The following is a 17967-nucleotide window of genomic DNA, read 5'->3' on the forward strand; positions in this document are numbered from 1 at the left end:
GGACCGAATAGTAGCGGCTTCGGTCGAGAATACCATCAAAACGACCGGGAGAGCGGTGTGCTGACGCCACGCCCCTCCTATCCGCATCCTCCACCGAGGATGACACGGCGGTCGAATGGTCCCGGTAGGCCACTCGTGGCCTGACGACGGAGTGTCAGCCAGTCACATTTCCCTGTGTTGTTCTTTTGGCTCTTCTGTGTTTTTTCCCTCTGTTTTAGTTTCCTGATTAGCTATCTTCAGTCCTCATTGGTTTTAGTACATGTGAGAGTGCCTGTGCGATAGGCAGATTGTGTGGTCATTTTGAGTGCATGCCTGTACGACAATTTTAGCTCTTATCCACATTTGTTTGTTTTAATAAATGTCAGGGCGCTGATAACTTCGCTGTTGGGCGCCCATTAGATCCCAAAACACCCCCACACACACACACACACACACACACACACACACACACACACACACACAGTAAACCTGCTGGTTTTCAGAGTTACTAGAAAGGTGAATGAAAACCTGCCTTTACATGCTTCTGACATTCAGAAAAGAATTACTCGTGAGCTTCTAATCAAATGAATATAGTACCTGTTGGCCTGACAGACTGAGAAATGTACACACCTACTAACGCAGTTCTGGACTTCAGAAAGACAACGGCAATGATCTGACTAAATACGAACCAAGAGCTGTCCTACAGTGCCGGTGCTGCCAGTAATGCTCACAATGAATAATCAGCGTGGGATGTGCAGGACGTCGCAAATGTGCCTGTGTCTCTGAAACTCTGTCCGAGGGTCGTCTTTTCCCTAGTACAACATCTGGACCCCATATGACTGCTAAAAGGTGCACCAGATGTGCACGCCTCCCCATCTCCGAACAAACTTCCCGATCCACTCTCGCCTCTGCCTCCTGACGAGCTCTAAATGTTTTGCTGAATCATATGCGTCAAATTAACTTTGAAAAGTTTCGTGTCGTTACGTAAGTAATGAGGTCGTTTCAATCTACAGGGTGGTCCACTGATCGTGACCGGGCCAAATATCACACGAAATAAGCGTCAAACGAAAAAAAACTACAAACAACGAAACTTGTCTAGCTTGAAGAGGGAAACCAGATGGCGCTATGGTTGGCCAGCTAGATGGCGTTGCCATGGGTCAAACGGATATCAACTGCGTTTTTTTTTAAATAGGAACCCCCATTTTTTATTACATATTCGTGTAGTCCGTAAATAAATATTAATGTTCTAGTTGGACCACTTTTTTCGCTCTGTGATAGATGGCGCTGTAATAGTCACAAACATATGGCTCACAATTTTAGACGAACAGTTGGTAACAGGCAGGTTTTTTAAATTAAAATACAGAACGAAGGTACGTTTGAACATTTTATTTCGGTTGTTCCAATGTGATACATATACCTTTGTGAACTTATCATATCTGAGAACGCATGCTGTTACAGCGTGATTACCCTTAAATACCACATTAATGCAATAAATGCTCAAAATGATGTCCGTCAACCTCAATGCATTTGGCAATACGTGTAACGACATTCCTCTCAACAGCGAGTAGTTCGCCTTCCGTAATGTTCGCACATTCATTGACAATGCGCTGACGCATGTTGTCAGGCGTTGTCGGTGGATCACGATGGCAAAAAAATGTTCAAATGTGTGTGAAATCTTATGGCACTTAACTGCTAAGGTCATCAGTCCCTAAGCTTACATACTACTTAACCTAAATTATCCTAAGGACAAATACACATACCCATGCCCGAGGGAGGACTCGAACCTCCGCAGGGATCAGCCGCACAGTCCATGACTGAAGCACCTTAGACCACTCGGCTAATCCCGCGCATCACGATAGCAAATATCCTTCAACTTTCCCCACAGAAAGAATTCCGGGGACGTCAGATCCGGTGAACGTGCGGGCCATGGTATGGTGCTTCGACACCAATCCACCTGTCATGAAATATGCTATTCAATACCGCTACAACCGCACGCGAGCTATGTGCCGGACATTCATCATGTTCGAAGTACATCGCCATTCTGTCATGCACTGAAACATCTTGTAGTAACATCGGTAGAACATTACGTAATAAATTAGCATACATTGCACCATTTAGATTTCGATTGATAAAATGGGGAGCCAATTATTCTTCCTCCCATAATGCCGCACCATACATTAACCCGCTAATGTCGCTGATGTTCCACTTGTCGCAGCCATCGTGGATTTTCCGTTGCCCAATAGTGCGTATTATGCCGGTTTACGTTACCGCTGTTGGTGAATGACGCTTCGTCGCTAAATAGAACGCGTGCAAAAAATCTTTCATCGTTCGGTAATTTCCCTTGCGCCCAGTGGCAGAACTGTACACGACGTTCAAAGTCGTCGTCATGCAATTCCTTGTGCATAGAAATATGGTACGGGTGCAATCGATGTTGATGTAGCATTCTCAATACCGACGTTTTTGAGATTCCCGATTTTCGCGCATTTTGTCTGCTACTGATGTGCGGATTAGCCGCGACAGCAGCTAAAACACCTACTTGGGCATCATCATTTGTTGCAGGTAGTGGTTGACATTTCACATGTTGCTGAACACTTCCTGTTTCCCTAATTAACGTAACTATCCGGCGAACGGTCCGAACACTTGGATGATGTTGTCCAGGATACCGAGCAGCATAAATAGCACACGCCCGTTGGGCATTTTGATCACAATAGCCATACATACGTTTTCCGCAATTGGTAAACGGTCCAATTTAACACGGGTAATGTACCACGAAGCAAATACCGTCCGCACTGGCGGAATTATAAGTGATACCACGTACTTACACGTTTGTGACTATTACAGCGCCATCTATCACAAAGCGAAAAAAGTGGTCCAACTGAAACATTCATATTTCTTTACGTCCTACACGAATAAGCAATAAAAATGGGGGTTCTTATTTAAGAAAAGCGCAGTTGATATCCGTTTGACCTAGGGCAGCGCCATCTAGAGGGCCAACCATGGCGCCATCAAGTTTCCCCCTTCAAGCTAGACGAGTTTCGTTGTTTGTAGTTTTTTTTCGTTTGATGCTTATTTCGTGAGATATTTGGCCCTGTCACTATCAGTTTACCACCCTGTATATTACAGCAGCAAAATGTCGTAAAGGAGATAGAGGGCGTAAAAATGCTTTATTTCGTGTAACTAAAGTCAATGTGTGTATATGTTCTAGAAAAACCAGCTGTACAAGTGATCACCCAGAAGCGGCAAAGACCATCCGTGTGGCGGTGGCTGATAGCAGCAACGCGCGCCACAGATCATCCTGGACTAGCTGGCCGCCATGCAACGAAACGACGGCCACAATAAATTATATATTGATTGTTAAAGAATAATGGTAGCGCACTACGTGTGTCTAGACTTTCGCTTCAGCTAAGGTTTTGTGGAAAGAAGCAGTTAGTCACTATTGAGGAGCCGAAGAATGCGTGAGCTTGAGTCGGCAAGACGACTGTTGTGTTGTTGCATGTGGGTCGAGATACGTTTACGTGTGTACCGATTGATACTTTGCTATGAGAATTCGGTATCGACTATCAAAAATGTTGAAGATTTTCCGTGAATTTTGTTTGAAATATTTCGGGAGCTTTTAATTAGTGGATTTAGATTTTTAAATATAAGATTAGATGATGCACTAACGATACTACGGCACAATCAGTGGAACTGTTTGATGAATTTTGTTGGAATGTAGCTCCTCGTAATTTTATGTTGTACTTGTCCTGTGATCGAGCGATCTTTCAGTGACGGGCTTAGTGTAGCGTTGCTGGTACACCGTGTTAAGTTTGACGACTGGTATTTATGTGTCGTCGATACCATCGTAAATGCGAGTTTTAATGCCAGCCGTTGTGTCTGACGAGGTCCGCTTTTGTTGCCTGTGATAGGCTGTTGCACACGCCGAAGTGTTTGGGTGTTGCGCATAGTCTGAAGATTTTGGGAAAAACACACTCTCAGGCAGCTGAAGGTTAGTTATTTGCATAGATTTCTCGAGAACGGGATTACTACGAATTAAAAACTAGTTGTATACTGTGGATTATTTGATAATCGAGCGTAGTTCTCGAGTTTTCTTGATCGTAGGATCAATTACAGGAACAAACTGACCTAAAATGATTTGTTGTTACCAGCGCATTTACTCATTATTAGTAACACAATTGTAAAGATTCCCTTGTCCTAGATGAACCATTTGAAGACATTAAATCCAACTACTACTATTATTCTACCAGTAAGTGACGAATGACTTTCCATTACATCTGTAGTTTGTAGGGCGTACGCGAGAAGCCAACATCTGAAGTACTTGAGTTTTTAAAATCTGATTTTAAGTGGTGGTGGCGAGTAGGTGTTATGTTGTGTGTGTGTATGCGTGTGTGTGTGAGTGAGTGTTTTATCTCGTTCAGTGTGGGGATTAGATTCGTGGTCACTCGCTTACATCAACGTTTGCCGATTCATTTTAAATAAACTCTGATTCGTTTAAATTAAAACAATCTCTCCGTATTATAATCTTGCCGACAGTTCTAAGTAAATTAAAATCCAATTTTGACTGAAAACAAAAAAATAACAGCTGGAAGTTTAGAGATCTGACGTATACGAAGTGGAGCGATCTAACATAAGTAGATGAATGACGAGTCCTTAAAAAGAAAGCAGAGAAATATTTTACCAAAATTTTGCCCCGCAAGGATTACTATTTACTTAACGCCTTGAGAAGTAACATTGGGGTTACAGTTAAAAATATTGACATTTATAAACCAAAACGCAGATATTTACTTACGAAAGAAAAAATGGTTCAAATGGCTTTGAGCACTATGGGACTTAACATCTGAAGTCATCAGTCGCCTAGAACTTAGAACTACTTGAACCTAACTAACCTAAGGACATCACACACACCCATGCCCAGGGCAGGATTCGAACCTCCGACCCTAGCGGTCGCGCGGTTCCAGACTGAAGCGCCTAGAACTGCTCGGCCACACCGGCCGGCTTACGAAAGAATTCTAATTTTGCACGAAACACTGTATATAAACTTTATAAGCAGAAGTATCGCTGGTCAGAGGTTGTAAATAACTGTTGTTTGTTCCCATAGTAACCATACAACTGCTTTATAAAAATAATTAATTGCAGAGGTTTTTATGCATTTTGGAATGCGTAAGTGCTGTAATTAAGAAGTAGGACTAATTCACAAAATAATTTAATGTCAAGTACAACGTTGTTATTTTCTGAGTAACGAGTTAAGTAGTTCAATATTACGTGGCAGAGTACGACTGTCCAATATAATTTTCGTTAACAGTAATTTGTATTGTACTCACGTTCGTGATGTGTTGATGCTCTCTTTAATTTCTCATGGCCTTAACTCAATCGTTGAAATATACTACGTGATCAAAAGTATACGGACACCTGGCTGAAAATGACTTACGTTCGTGGCGACCTCCATCCACAACGCTGGAATTCATTATGCTATTGGCCCACCCTTAGCCTTGATGACTGCTTCCGCTTTCGCAGGCATACGTCCAGTCAGGTGCTGTAAGGTTTCTTGGGCAATGGCAGCCCTTTCTTCACGGGGTGCAGCGCTAAGGAGAGGTATCGATGTCGGTCGCTGAGGCTTGGCACGAAGTTGGCGTTCCAAAACATCCCAAAGGTGTTCTGTAGGATTCAGTTCAGGACTGCAAGCCAGTCCATTACAGGGATGATATTGTCGTGTAACCACTCCGCCACAGGCCGTGCATTATGAACAGGTGCTCGATCGTGTTGAAAGATGCAATAGCCATCCCCGAATTGCTCTTCAACAGTGGGAAGCAAGAAGGTACTTAAAACATCAGTGTAGGCCTGTGATAGTGCCACGCAAAACAACAAGGGGTGCAAACCCCCACGAAAAACACGACCACACCATAACACCACAGCCTCCGAGTTTTACTGTTGGCACTACACACGCTGGCAGATGACGTTCACCGGGCATTCGCCATACCCATACCCAGCCATCGGATCGCCACATTGTGTACCGTGATTCAGCACTCCACACAACGTTTTTCGACCAATCGTCCAATGTTTACGCTCCTTGCACCAGGCGAGGCGTCGTTTGGTATCTACCAGCGTGTCGCTTATGGGCAGCCTCTCGACCATGAGATCCAAGTTTTCTGACCTTCCGCCTAACTGTCGTAGTACTTGCAGTGGATCGTAATGCAGTTTGGAATTCCTGTGTGGTGGTATGGATCGATGCCTCCTCTTACACATTACGACCCTCTTCAAGTGTCGGCAGTCTCTGTCAGTTCAAAATGGTTCAAATGGCTCTGAGCACTATGGGACTTAACATCTGTGGTCATCAGTCCCCTAGAACTTAGAACTACGTAAACCTAACTAACCTAAGGACATCACACACATCCATGCCCGAGGCAGGATTCGAACCTGCGACCGTAGCAGTCGCGCGGCTCCGGTCTGAGCGCCTAGAACCGCTAGACCACCGCGGCCGGCTCTCTGTCAGTCAACAGACGATGTCGGCCTCTATCCTTTTGTGCTGTACGTGTCCCTTCACGTTTCCAATTCACTATTACGTTGAAAACAATGGACCTAGGGATGTTTAGGAGCGTGGAAATCTAGCATACAGACGTATGACACAAGCGATACCTAATCACCTGACCACGTTCGAAGACCGTGAGCTCCGTGGAGCGCCCTATTCTGCTCTCTCACGATGTCTAATGACTACTGAGGTCGCTGATATGGAGTACCTGGCAGTAGGTGGTGCCACAATACACCGAATTTGAAAAACGTATGTTTTAGGGGTGTCCGGATGCTTTTCATTACATAGTGAATTACAGTGCTGGAAAGCCTACTTACCGATATGATCAGGTACACGTGTGATGATTATTTTCTGGATTGCTCATACAGTGTTTTATGAACCTCTTATCTTGAACCTCTTGAGATCTATCGCGCCTCTCCACGAATTATTAGTAATTTCTTGCCTCTATATTTAACTTTTTTCCTCGATTTCCTCTTGTGCTGTGTTGGGGTGACGCCTGATAGTTTTATCAGGGACACACGTAGGCGGCAGTTCCGGCACAGTGCTCCTTCCCGCCAAACAAAACATGAGCGCCAATCGCTGAATAAGAACACCCAGCCAACCAGTTGCGTGTTACCTTCTTCTGCAAACATCCCACCAAGAAAATAGCGCCACTTTGAAACTTCAATGATTTTCTGGCTCGCCCCTCTTTTTCAAAAAATCTATTTATACTCCAACTTCCTGACGCCACGAGCATTTTTACCAAGCAGTCGCTTTCATGCCCATTAACTAGCCTCGCAGCAGAGGTCCGCAGAAAGTAAAAGGTCCCGTATTTCGATATGCCTTGTTTCTTTCGGAAAGCGTAAGATGGTTCTCTGCTGAAGGTACTCCTCAGATAGTCGACTACCTGCTGACAGGATTCCTCCTCTGGCCACTGCTTGGCGGCTGGGCTAGAGGCGACCGGGTCTCCGGCGAGGCTACTTTCATGGAATTCTGTGCGAATTCGAGGCTCCATTGGCTGCTTGGCCACGTATTTTTCATTTCGGACGCTGCCTTACCTGTCTCAAATCAAGTACGAGTATATGTCCTTTTCCCAAGCACTCTCACAAGGGAAACCCCAAATCGCACATCGCACCCCCCCCCCCCCCCCTTATATTTAGTGGTGAGATGGTCCAGTGGACAGCCCGTCATAGACTGAAGACAGATCAGGCATGAAAATACACTGAAAAGCCATAGAAACTGGTACACTTGCCTCATATCGTGTACGACCGCCGCGAGCACCGCAGAAGTGCCGCAACACGACGTTGCGTGGACTCGACTAATGTCTGGAGCAGTGCTGGAGGGAATTGACACCATGAATCCTGTAGGGGTGTCCATAAATCCGTAAGAGTACGAGGGGGTGGAGATCTCTTCTGAACAGCACGTTGCAAGACATCCCAGATATGCCCAACAATGTTCATATGTGGGGTTTAAACTCAGACGAGTGTTCCTGGAGCCACTCTGCAGCAATTCTGGACGCGTACAGTGCCGCATTGTCCTGCTTGAACTGCCCAAGTCCGTCGGAATGCACAATGGACATGAATGGATGCAGGTGATCAGACAGGATGCTTACGTACGTGTCACTTGTCAGAGTCGTATCTAGACATATTAGGGGTCCGATATAACTCGAACAGTACACGCCCCACACCATTACAAAGCCTCCACCAGCTTGAACAGTCCACTGTTGCCATGCAGGGTTCATGAAATCATTACTTTGTCTCCATATCGATACACGTCCATCCACTCGATACAATTTGAAACGAGACTCGTCCGATCAGGCGCTGTGATGCCGAATGCGCTGTGATGACAGGTTGAGGTGTGGCGTAAACCTTTGTGTCGTGCGGTCACCAAGGGTACGCGAGTGAGCCCGCGGCTCCAAAAGCCCATATCGATGATGTTTCGTTGAGTGATTCACACGCTAACACTTGTTGATGGCCCAGCACTGAAATGTGCAGCAGTTTGCTTAAGGGTTGCACTCCTGTCACGTCCAAGGATTCTTTTCAGTCGTCGTTTGTCCCGTTCTTGCAAAAATTTTTACCGGCCGCAGTGATGTCGGAGACTTGATAATCACGGTACAATCCTGAAATGGTCGTACGGGAAAATTCCCATACGGAATCGGATTTTGGGTTAAAAAATCGAATTTTTTTTTTATTGGCGTATTATATTCTGCCATGTTTCCTCTTTAAAATGACGTATCATACATAGCTCTACTACAATTATAACTATTTTATTTTTATATATTTGTGAGATCGGGTATTGCGCTTTAGTTATACACGTCTCTCGTGGCTGACCATGAACTTTTTGGCAGTACCTTTAAAGTGACATGAATTCAAATATCCCGGTTTCCAGCGACTATTTATACACTAGTTGCCCGAAAATGTTTCTCTCTGGTTTCCTCAAGTTACTCTTTGACTTTGTGGCGGGACTGTTTTGTAAACAGTGTGATATAAGAAAGTAGTTGTTGTTGAGTTATTTCGTATTTAGTGCTTCATTTTTCGCAGTGAAAATGCCTAGAGCTAAAGCAAAAGTATTTAAAAAGCGTGTGAACTGGCAAAAGAAAAGAAATAATGATTCATTAGCAAAGCAAAGCAGTTCATCATCATCACTGTTGGAAAATGTGAATCCACTTATTACTGATTTGCCGAACGAACTTACACCAAATGAAAACAGTGCTTCTCATAAAAAACTAAGAGATTTGGAAGAGAAATATAATTTACTTGATAGAGGGAATGAAGTTTTTGAACTCATTGATACGAATATATTGTGTGAAGCTCTTGAAAACAGTTTGTGCTGCAAAAAATGTCATGGAAACGTTTCTCTGAAAGTAGAATCCCATGTTGGCCTGGCTGCCCAGTTTAATTTAATATGCAGTGTTTGTAAATACAGCTGTAAGTTTCCAAGTTCGGTTTCAGTAACTGTAAATAATGGATACAAGAAAACTGAACTTTATAGTGTAAATATTAGGTTAGTTTATGGATTGCGAGCAATTGGTAAGGGCAAAGCAGCTGGTGATATGCTATGTGGTGTTCTAAATCTTCCAAGTGCACCTTCAAAGTTTGAAGCTTACAATTATGTACTAGGATCTGCAGTTGAAGATGTAGCACAGAAGTCAATGCAGGTTGCTGTGGAAGAAGCAGTGGAAGAAAATGACGGCAGTCGTGACCTCACAGTGGCGTTTGATGGCACGTGGCAGAAAAGGGGCCACACCTCCAACAATGGTGTTGTAACAGCAACTAGTGTTGATACTGGCAAGGTTATTGATGTTGCAATAATGTCTAAATACTGTAGGTGCACAGGCAGGCTGAAAAATGAACACAGTGATGACTGTATTGCTAATTATTATGGTAGTAGTGGTGGCATGGAGGTTGCTGGGGTGAAGAAAATTTTTCATCGCTCTTCACAGTGGTATAATGTTCGCTATGTCAAATATCTGGGAGATGGTGACTCTAAAGCATTCAAAGAAGTTTTGGAAAGCAAACCATATGGGAACAGTGTAAATATAAGCAAACTTGAATGTATAGGACATGTGCAGAAGAGAATGGGTGCCACGCTGAGAAGGTTAAAATCAGTTATGAAAGGGAAAAAACTAGATGATGGGAAAACCTTGGATGGCAGAGGAAGATTGACTGATTCCATAATAGACCACATTCAGAACTGCTATGGCCTTGCAATCAGGCAAAATACAGGCAATCTTGAAGAAATGAGGAGAGCTATATGGGCTTTATATTTCCACACCGCATCCAAGGATGAGCATCCACAACATGGTTTGTGCCCCAAAGGTGAAAACAGCTGGTGTAAATACAATAGGGGACTAACAACAGGAGAGAAATACATTCACCACCACAGTCTACCATCAGCCATCATGGCAGAAATAAAGCCCATTTTCAGAGATCTGGCTGACAGAAGTCTTCTGATGAAATGTCTTCACGGAAAAACGCAGAACCCCAACGAGTGCTTGAATAGTGTGATATGGCATCGTCTCCCAAAAACAGTGTTTGTCGGAATTAATACACTACATTTTGGTGTGTATGATGCTGTGGCAACCTTCAATCTTGGAAATATAACTAAATGCCAGGTCCTTCAAAAGTTGGGTATGTGTGTTGGTTCCCGTACGGTACGTGCTATGTTCTTTTTAGATCAGCACAGACTAAGGCATGCTGATAATATAATCAAGACATTAGTGAAAAAAGCAAGACAGGTGCAGAGGGGTGCCAAAAGAAGACTTGAAGATGATTATGAAGACTGTGAAGGGGGTATTAGCTACGGATCAGGAATGTTTTAATCTTCTTTCTCCGTTTCCCGTAAGTTTACTTTTTACTTCATCTAGGAACATTATCTCAGGTACTGGTCAACCTAGAAGTCTGAAATTTTTATGACGTAGTGACATAGGTCCCTATTACATACTGAAACAACGATTTTTTAATTACTTGATTTACAAAAGACTTAGGGGTGATAGTCTAGTAAAAAGCGATGGAAAAAATTTACTTAAAAATAAATGTACAATATCTCTGTAAGAAAATACTTTGACAATAAACTGTTGTTTCAGTATTGTTGTAACATATGAATGCACATACAGTAAAATTTTTACCTCTCTGTCTCCAGTAGTTTGTGAGAAAATGTTCCCTATAGTAGGCATATATTAACATTGCGGGGATAGGTGATTCCGTATCCCCTTAAGGGTTGCACTCCTGTCACGTCCAAGGATTCTTTTCAGTCGTCGTTTGTCCCGTTCTTGCAAAAATTTTTACCGGCCGCAGTGATGTCGGAGACTTGATAATCACGGTACAATCCTGAAATGGTCGTACGGGAAAATCCCCACTTCACTGCTACTTCAGAGATGCTGTGTCCCATCACTCGTGCGCGAACAATAACATCCACGTTCAAGCTCACTTAAAACTTGATAACCTGCCATTGTAGCAGCAGTAGCCGATCTAACAGCTGCACCAGACCCTTGTTGTCTTATATAGGCGCCGGCCGGTGTGGCCGTGTGGTTCTAGGCGCCTCAGTCTGGAACCGCGCGACCGCTACGGTCGCAGGTTCGAATCCTGACCCGGGCGTGGATGTGTGTGATGTCCTTAGGTTAGTTAGGTTTAAGTAGTTGTAAGTTCTAGGGGACTGATGACCTCAGATGTTAAGTCTCATAGTGCTCAGAGCCATTTGAACCATATTATATAGGCGTTGCCGACCGCAGCGCCGTATTCTGCCTGTAGACATGTGTCTGTATTTGAATACGCATGCCTATACAAGCTTTTTTGGCGCTTCAATGTACGAAGAAGGTGTACTGAACTGTGAAAAATGAAGCAAAATTAAAACAGTGAACGGTCCAAACTCAAGATGCGCAACACCGAGGAAACTTGAACAGGCATGGCGGTGTGGTTATGTTCGAATCTCCCTCGAGGCCATTTTTTTTTCACAAAATTATGTACTGCCCATCTGATCATTAATGTGTCCGTTCACTGTATTCAAACTTGTGTTTGTGTCGTGGTGTAACGCCTGTTTGCTACAGCGACGTGCAAGGAAGGGACGTCCAGCCGCACGTACCTCCTTTTTGTTCTACACAAGTACTACGTTCAGTTTTGGAAGTTTTCATTTTGAATTGCTTTGTTGTAACATAGTTCACACCTGTTTATTTGTTGTTTTCATTTCTGTACGACGTGTATGCGGCATCTCGCCTGCTATCACTATTCATCACATTTACTTGTGACAGTAATATATTCTTATCACATGACTTGCTTTTTATAAACAATAAATAGTATGACAACTGCCAACCCTACAGAAGGAGAACAGTCACGTCTTTTTCTCTGAAGAAAGAAAGAAAGAAAGAAAAAAAGAAAGAAAGAAAGGCGGACACGGGGAATATTCGAACACGGACCTCGCTCTTTGCAACCGTTCGCTGTTTTTATTTTGCTTCATTTTTCACAATTCATTAAAACTTCTTCCCGTTTTCTTGCTTGATCTGTGTTCAGTTTTTGACGGGCTATCCAGTGGGCCATCTTACTGCAAATCTGAGAGGCATGTGATGGGCGTTTCCCTTGTCATAATCTAAAAAGGCAAAGGAGACCTGCACCATGTTAAACGTAGGTAAGATGTCAAGTTAGTTAGAAGTCAGTACATACAGAGAGTGCTGTCCATTTCACTTTTGTAAATCATTATTATAACTTTCCCCCTCAATAACCCCCAAGTACAGTGTTAAATTAAAAGGGACATGCCAAATGGCTAGCCACTTTTCACAGTAACTACGGGTCATACTGAAAATAAACCCAGTTCATTATCAGGCTGTGATGTGAGAATGTAAGACGTGGAAAAATCAATTCTGTTACCAAATAGTTTCCTTAGACTCGAATAAGAAGCAGTGAACACAAGTGCCGAACACACGCGAATCTAAAAAACTGAGGTTTTTAGTTTTTTAAGCAAAAAGTAAGAGCTTTACTGAGGAAAAAAGTAGGGAGAGGGATGTAGCTCTGCTTCTGTTTACATAAATCAGTTTTTTCGAGCCACTTCTGATGGCTTGAAATTTGTATCGTATGATAAAGTTGTTTGGGGCTACCAGCACTCCGTACTGTGCTCAGCGAAACGGTAGAGACAGTTCTCACTGGGCCGGCCGGAGTGGCCGTGCGGTTCTAGGCGCTACAGTCTGGAGCCGAGCGACCGCTTCGGTCGCAGGTTCGAATCCTGCCTCGGGCATGGATGTGTGTGATGTCCTTAGGTTAGTTAGGTTTAATTAGTTCTAAGTTCTAGGCGACTGATGACGTCAGAAGTTAAGTCGCATAGTGCTCAGAGCCATTTAGTTCTCACTGGCGTAGCGTTGTCGCGCCAGTTTGGAACAGTTTAGTCGCCTCAACTACTTTTCTTTCTGCTCCAGCAGTGCAGGTCGCTTCTGAATTCTGTGGCGAGTCGCACTGAAAATCCTATCGCCTCAATGAGAATCACATATTAAACCACCGCCAGTGACAACTGAATGCAGAAAAAGACGTATCTGTGTTTGTGAATTTATTTATTTATGTGTTTAACCTGATCTGAGGACACCCATGAGGCCCTCTCTAGCATCAGACCAGGGTTGCACAGGTGCGCTCTCAGTTACATCATACTTACCAAAGAAATGCCCGCCCGGATGGCAGTGCGGTCTAACGCACGGCTTTCCGGACGGGAAGGAGCGCCTGGTCCCCGGCACTAATCCGCCCGGCGGATTTGTGTCAAGGTCCTGTGAGTCGGCCAGTCTGTGGAGGGTTTTTAGGCGGTTTTCCATCTGCCTCGGTGAATGCAGGCTGGTTCCCCTTATTCCGCCTCAGCTACACTATGTCGGCGATTGCTACGCAAACAAGTTCTCCACGTATGTGTACACCACCATTACTTTACCACGCAAACATAGGGGTTACACTCCTCTGGTGTGAGACGTTTCCTGGGGGGTCCGCCGGGGACCGAACCACACAATAACCCTGGGTTCGGTGTGGGGCGGTAGAGGGGTGAAGTGGACTGCGGTAGTCGTCGTGGGGTTGCGGACCACTGCGGCTGCGGCGGGAATGGAGCCTCTCCGTCGTTTCTAGGTCCCCAGTTATCATAACATAACATACCTAAGAAATAACAGTTTTAATATGACAACTAGCATTAAAATGATTTGGATATCTGAAGTGGCAGTGTGAGTAAATTATACTGATTATGAAATCTTCAAGTTGCCAATGCCAGCACTTATAATGCTGTAGTTGGTGCCACTAATAGTGATGATAATAATAACGACATTAATAACAATAATGATAGTGCCAGCTCTAAGAAGAAATTATAGGAGTACAAAATAGATGTTTTCTGATAATGCGAGTTTTAGTAACTGATTAAAGCAACTATAACCCTTCGAATGGCTTCGATCAACATTTTGTAACCAATTGCGTTCAGAAAAACTTTATAGTCAGTTTGCCTTCGTACTTCCACCCGTGACAGATTTCGTGAACGACGACCAAAATCAGTTATCGTTCTACACTGCTGGCCATTAAAACTGCTACACCAAGAAGAAATGCAGATAATAAACGGGTATTCGTTGGACAAATATATTATACTAGAACTGACATGTGATTACATATTCACGCAATTTGGGTGCAGAGATCCTGAGAAATCAGTACCCAGAAGTAACACCTCTCGCCGTAATAACGGGCTTGATACGTCTGGGCATTGAGTCAGAGCTTGGATGGCGTGTACCGGTACAGCTGCCCATGCAGCTTCAACACGATACCACAGTTCATCAAGAGTAGTGACTGGTGTGCTGTGACGAGCCAGTTGCTCGGCCACCATTGACCAAACGTTTTCAATTGATGAGAGATCTGGAGAATGTGCTGGCCAGGGCAGCAGTCGAACATTTTCTGTATCCAAAAAGGCCCGTACAGGACCTGCAACATGTGGTCGTGCATTATCCTGCTGAAATTTAGGGTTTCGTAGGGATAGAATGAAGGGTATAGCCACGGGTCGTAACTCATCTGAAATGTAATGTCCACTGTTGAAGGTGCCGTCAATGCGAACAAGAGGTGACCGAGACGTGTAACTAATGGCACCCCATACCATCACGCCGGGTGATACGCCAGTATGGCGATGAGTAATACACGCTTCCAATGTGAATTCACCGCTTTGTCGCCAAACACGGATGCGACCATCATGATACTGTGAACTGCACCTGGATTCATCCGAAATAATTACGATTTGCAATTAGTGCACCCAGGTTCGTCGTTGAGTACACCATCGCAGGCGCTTCTGTCTGTCATGCTGCGTCAGGGGTAACCGCAGCCATGGTGTCCGAGCTGATAGTCCATGCTTCTTCAAACGTTGTCGAACTGTTCGTGCAGATGGTTGTTGTCTTGCAAACGTCCCCGTCTGTTGACTCAGGGGTCGAGACGTGGCTGCACGATCCTTTACAGCCATGCGGGTAAGATGCCTGTCATCTCGACTGCTAGTGATAGGAGGCCGTTGGGATCCAGCACTGCGTTTCGTATTCCACTCTTAAACCCTCCGATTCCATATTCTGCTAACAGTCATTGGATCTCTACCAACGCGAGCACCAACGTCGCGATACGATAAACCGCAAACGCGATAGGCTACAATCCGACCTTTATCAAAGTCGGAAACGTGATGGTACGCATTTCTCCTCCTTACACGAGGCATCACATCAACGTTTCACCAGGCAACGCCGGTCAACTGCTGTTTGTGTACGAGAAATCGGTTGGAAACTTTCCTCATGTCAGCACGTTGTAGGTGCGCCACCGGCGCCAACCTTGTGCGACTGCTCTGAAAAGCTAATCATTTGCGTATTACAGCATCTTCTTCCTGTCGGTTAAATTTCGCGTCTGTAGCACGTCATCTTCGTCGTGTAGGAATTTTAATGGCCAGTAGTGTATGAAACATCGATGCTCTTGTGATGTTTCCATCAGAAATGACGCTCCTTTTTGAGCGCTTTAATTAAAAGTTAGTGAACTGAGTCGAGCAAGAGAGTCATTTTAAAAGTCGCACACATGACGAACTACAGCTGCCAGCGTAGCCGCAACAATGGCTGTGTAACAGGCGGCCGACGTGGTGACGTGTGGCGAGGGGAGCGACACCGATCGTAGCGCAAGTAGTCGTAGCCATTGCCTTCTAACAGCTAAAGAAGATAATCGTGTTCCTCAATGCTCCCAGTTTAGAAACTGGCCACATATCTCTGTAACCAGAAACAGGCTCTGCAGTGATATCGAAAGTCATAAAAATACGATTTAATAATACAGTAGTGGAGAGGCGGCCCCCACAGGTATCCGACATGGCATACAATGTGGTCGTACGGAGGTCTCGACTGGTAGCGAAATTATCTGCCTGCAGTATACGTACGAGTAGAGCCAGGCTACGAAGTATGTGTACCATATGCCAAGTCTGTGCATTTCGTGATTGTTCTCAAATACTTCAGCACTAGAAATAAGACTGAAAAAGGTGTGATATGAGGGTTTGACAGAGCACTGAAAGACCTGAGCCGAAACAAGGCCCCGGGAGTAGACAACATTCCATTAGAACTACTGACAGCCTTGGGAGATCTAGTCCTGACAAAACTCTACAATCTGGTGAGCAAGATGTATGAGACAGGCGAAGTACCCTCAGACCTAAAGAAGAATATAATAATTCCAATCCCAAAGAAAGCAGGTGTTGACAGATGTGAAAATTACTGAACTATCAGTTTAATAAGTCACAGCTGCAAAATACTAACGCGAATTCTTTACAGACGAATGGATAAACTGGTAGAAGCCGACCTCGGTGAAGATCAGTTTGGATTCCGTAGAAATATCGGAACACGTGAGGCAATACAGACCTTACGAATAATCTTAGAAGAAAGATTAAGGAAAGACAAACCTTCGTTTCTAGCATTTGTAGACTTGGAGAAAGCTTTTGACAATGTTGACTGGAATGCTCTCTTTCAAATTCTAAAGGTGGCAGGGGTAAAATACAGGGAGGGAAAGGCTATTTACAATTTGTACAGAAAGCAGGTGGCAGTTATAAGAGTCGAGGGGCATGAAAGGGAAGCAGTGGTTGGGAAGGGAGTGAGACAGGGTTTTAGCCTCTCCCCAATGTTGTTCAATCTGTATATTGAGCAAGCTATAAAGGAAAGAAAAGAAAAGTTCGGAGTAGGTATTAAAATCCATGGAGAAGAAATAAAAACTTTGAGGTTCGCCGATGACATTGTAATTCTGTCAGAGACAGCAAAGGACTTGGTAGAGCAGTTAAACGGAATGGATAGTGTCTTGAAAGGAGGATATAAGATGAACATCAACAAAAGCAAAATGAGGATAATGGAATGTAGTCGAATTAAGTCGGGTGATGCTGAGGGAATTAGATTAGGAAATGAGACACTTAAAGTAGTAAAGAAGTTTTGCTATTTGGGGAGCAAAATAACTGATGATGGTCGAAGTAGAGAAGATACAAAATGTAGACTGGTAATGGCAAGGAAAGTGTTTCTGAAGAAGAAAAATTTGTTAACATCGAGTATAGATTCAAGTGTGAGGAAGTCGTTTCTAAAAGTATTTGTATGGAGTGTAGCCATGTATGGAAGTGAAACATGGACGATAAATAGTTTGGACAAGAAGAGAATAGAAGCTTTCGAAATGTGATGCTACAGAAGAATGCTGAAGATCAGATGGGTAGATCACATAACTAATGAGGAGGTATTGAATAGAATTGGGGAGAAGATGAGTTTGTGGCACAACTTGACTAGAAGAAGGGATGAGTTGGTGGGACATGTTCTGAGGCATCAAGGGATCACAAATTTAGCATTGGAGGGCAGCGTGGAGGGTAAAAATCGTAGAGGGAGACCAAGAGATGAATACACTAAGCAGATTTAGAAGGATGTAGGTTGCAGTAGGTACTGGGAGATGAAGAAACTTGCACAGAATAGGGTAGCATGGAGAGCTGCATCAAACCAGTCTCAGGACTGAAGACCACAACAACAACAA

Source organism: Schistocerca serialis, chromosome 4 (assembly GCF_023864345.2).
Source record: "Schistocerca serialis cubense isolate TAMUIC-IGC-003099 chromosome 4, iqSchSeri2.2, whole genome shotgun sequence".
In the NCBI taxonomy this organism is placed as follows: domain Eukaryota; kingdom Metazoa; phylum Arthropoda; class Insecta; order Orthoptera; family Acrididae; genus Schistocerca; species Schistocerca serialis.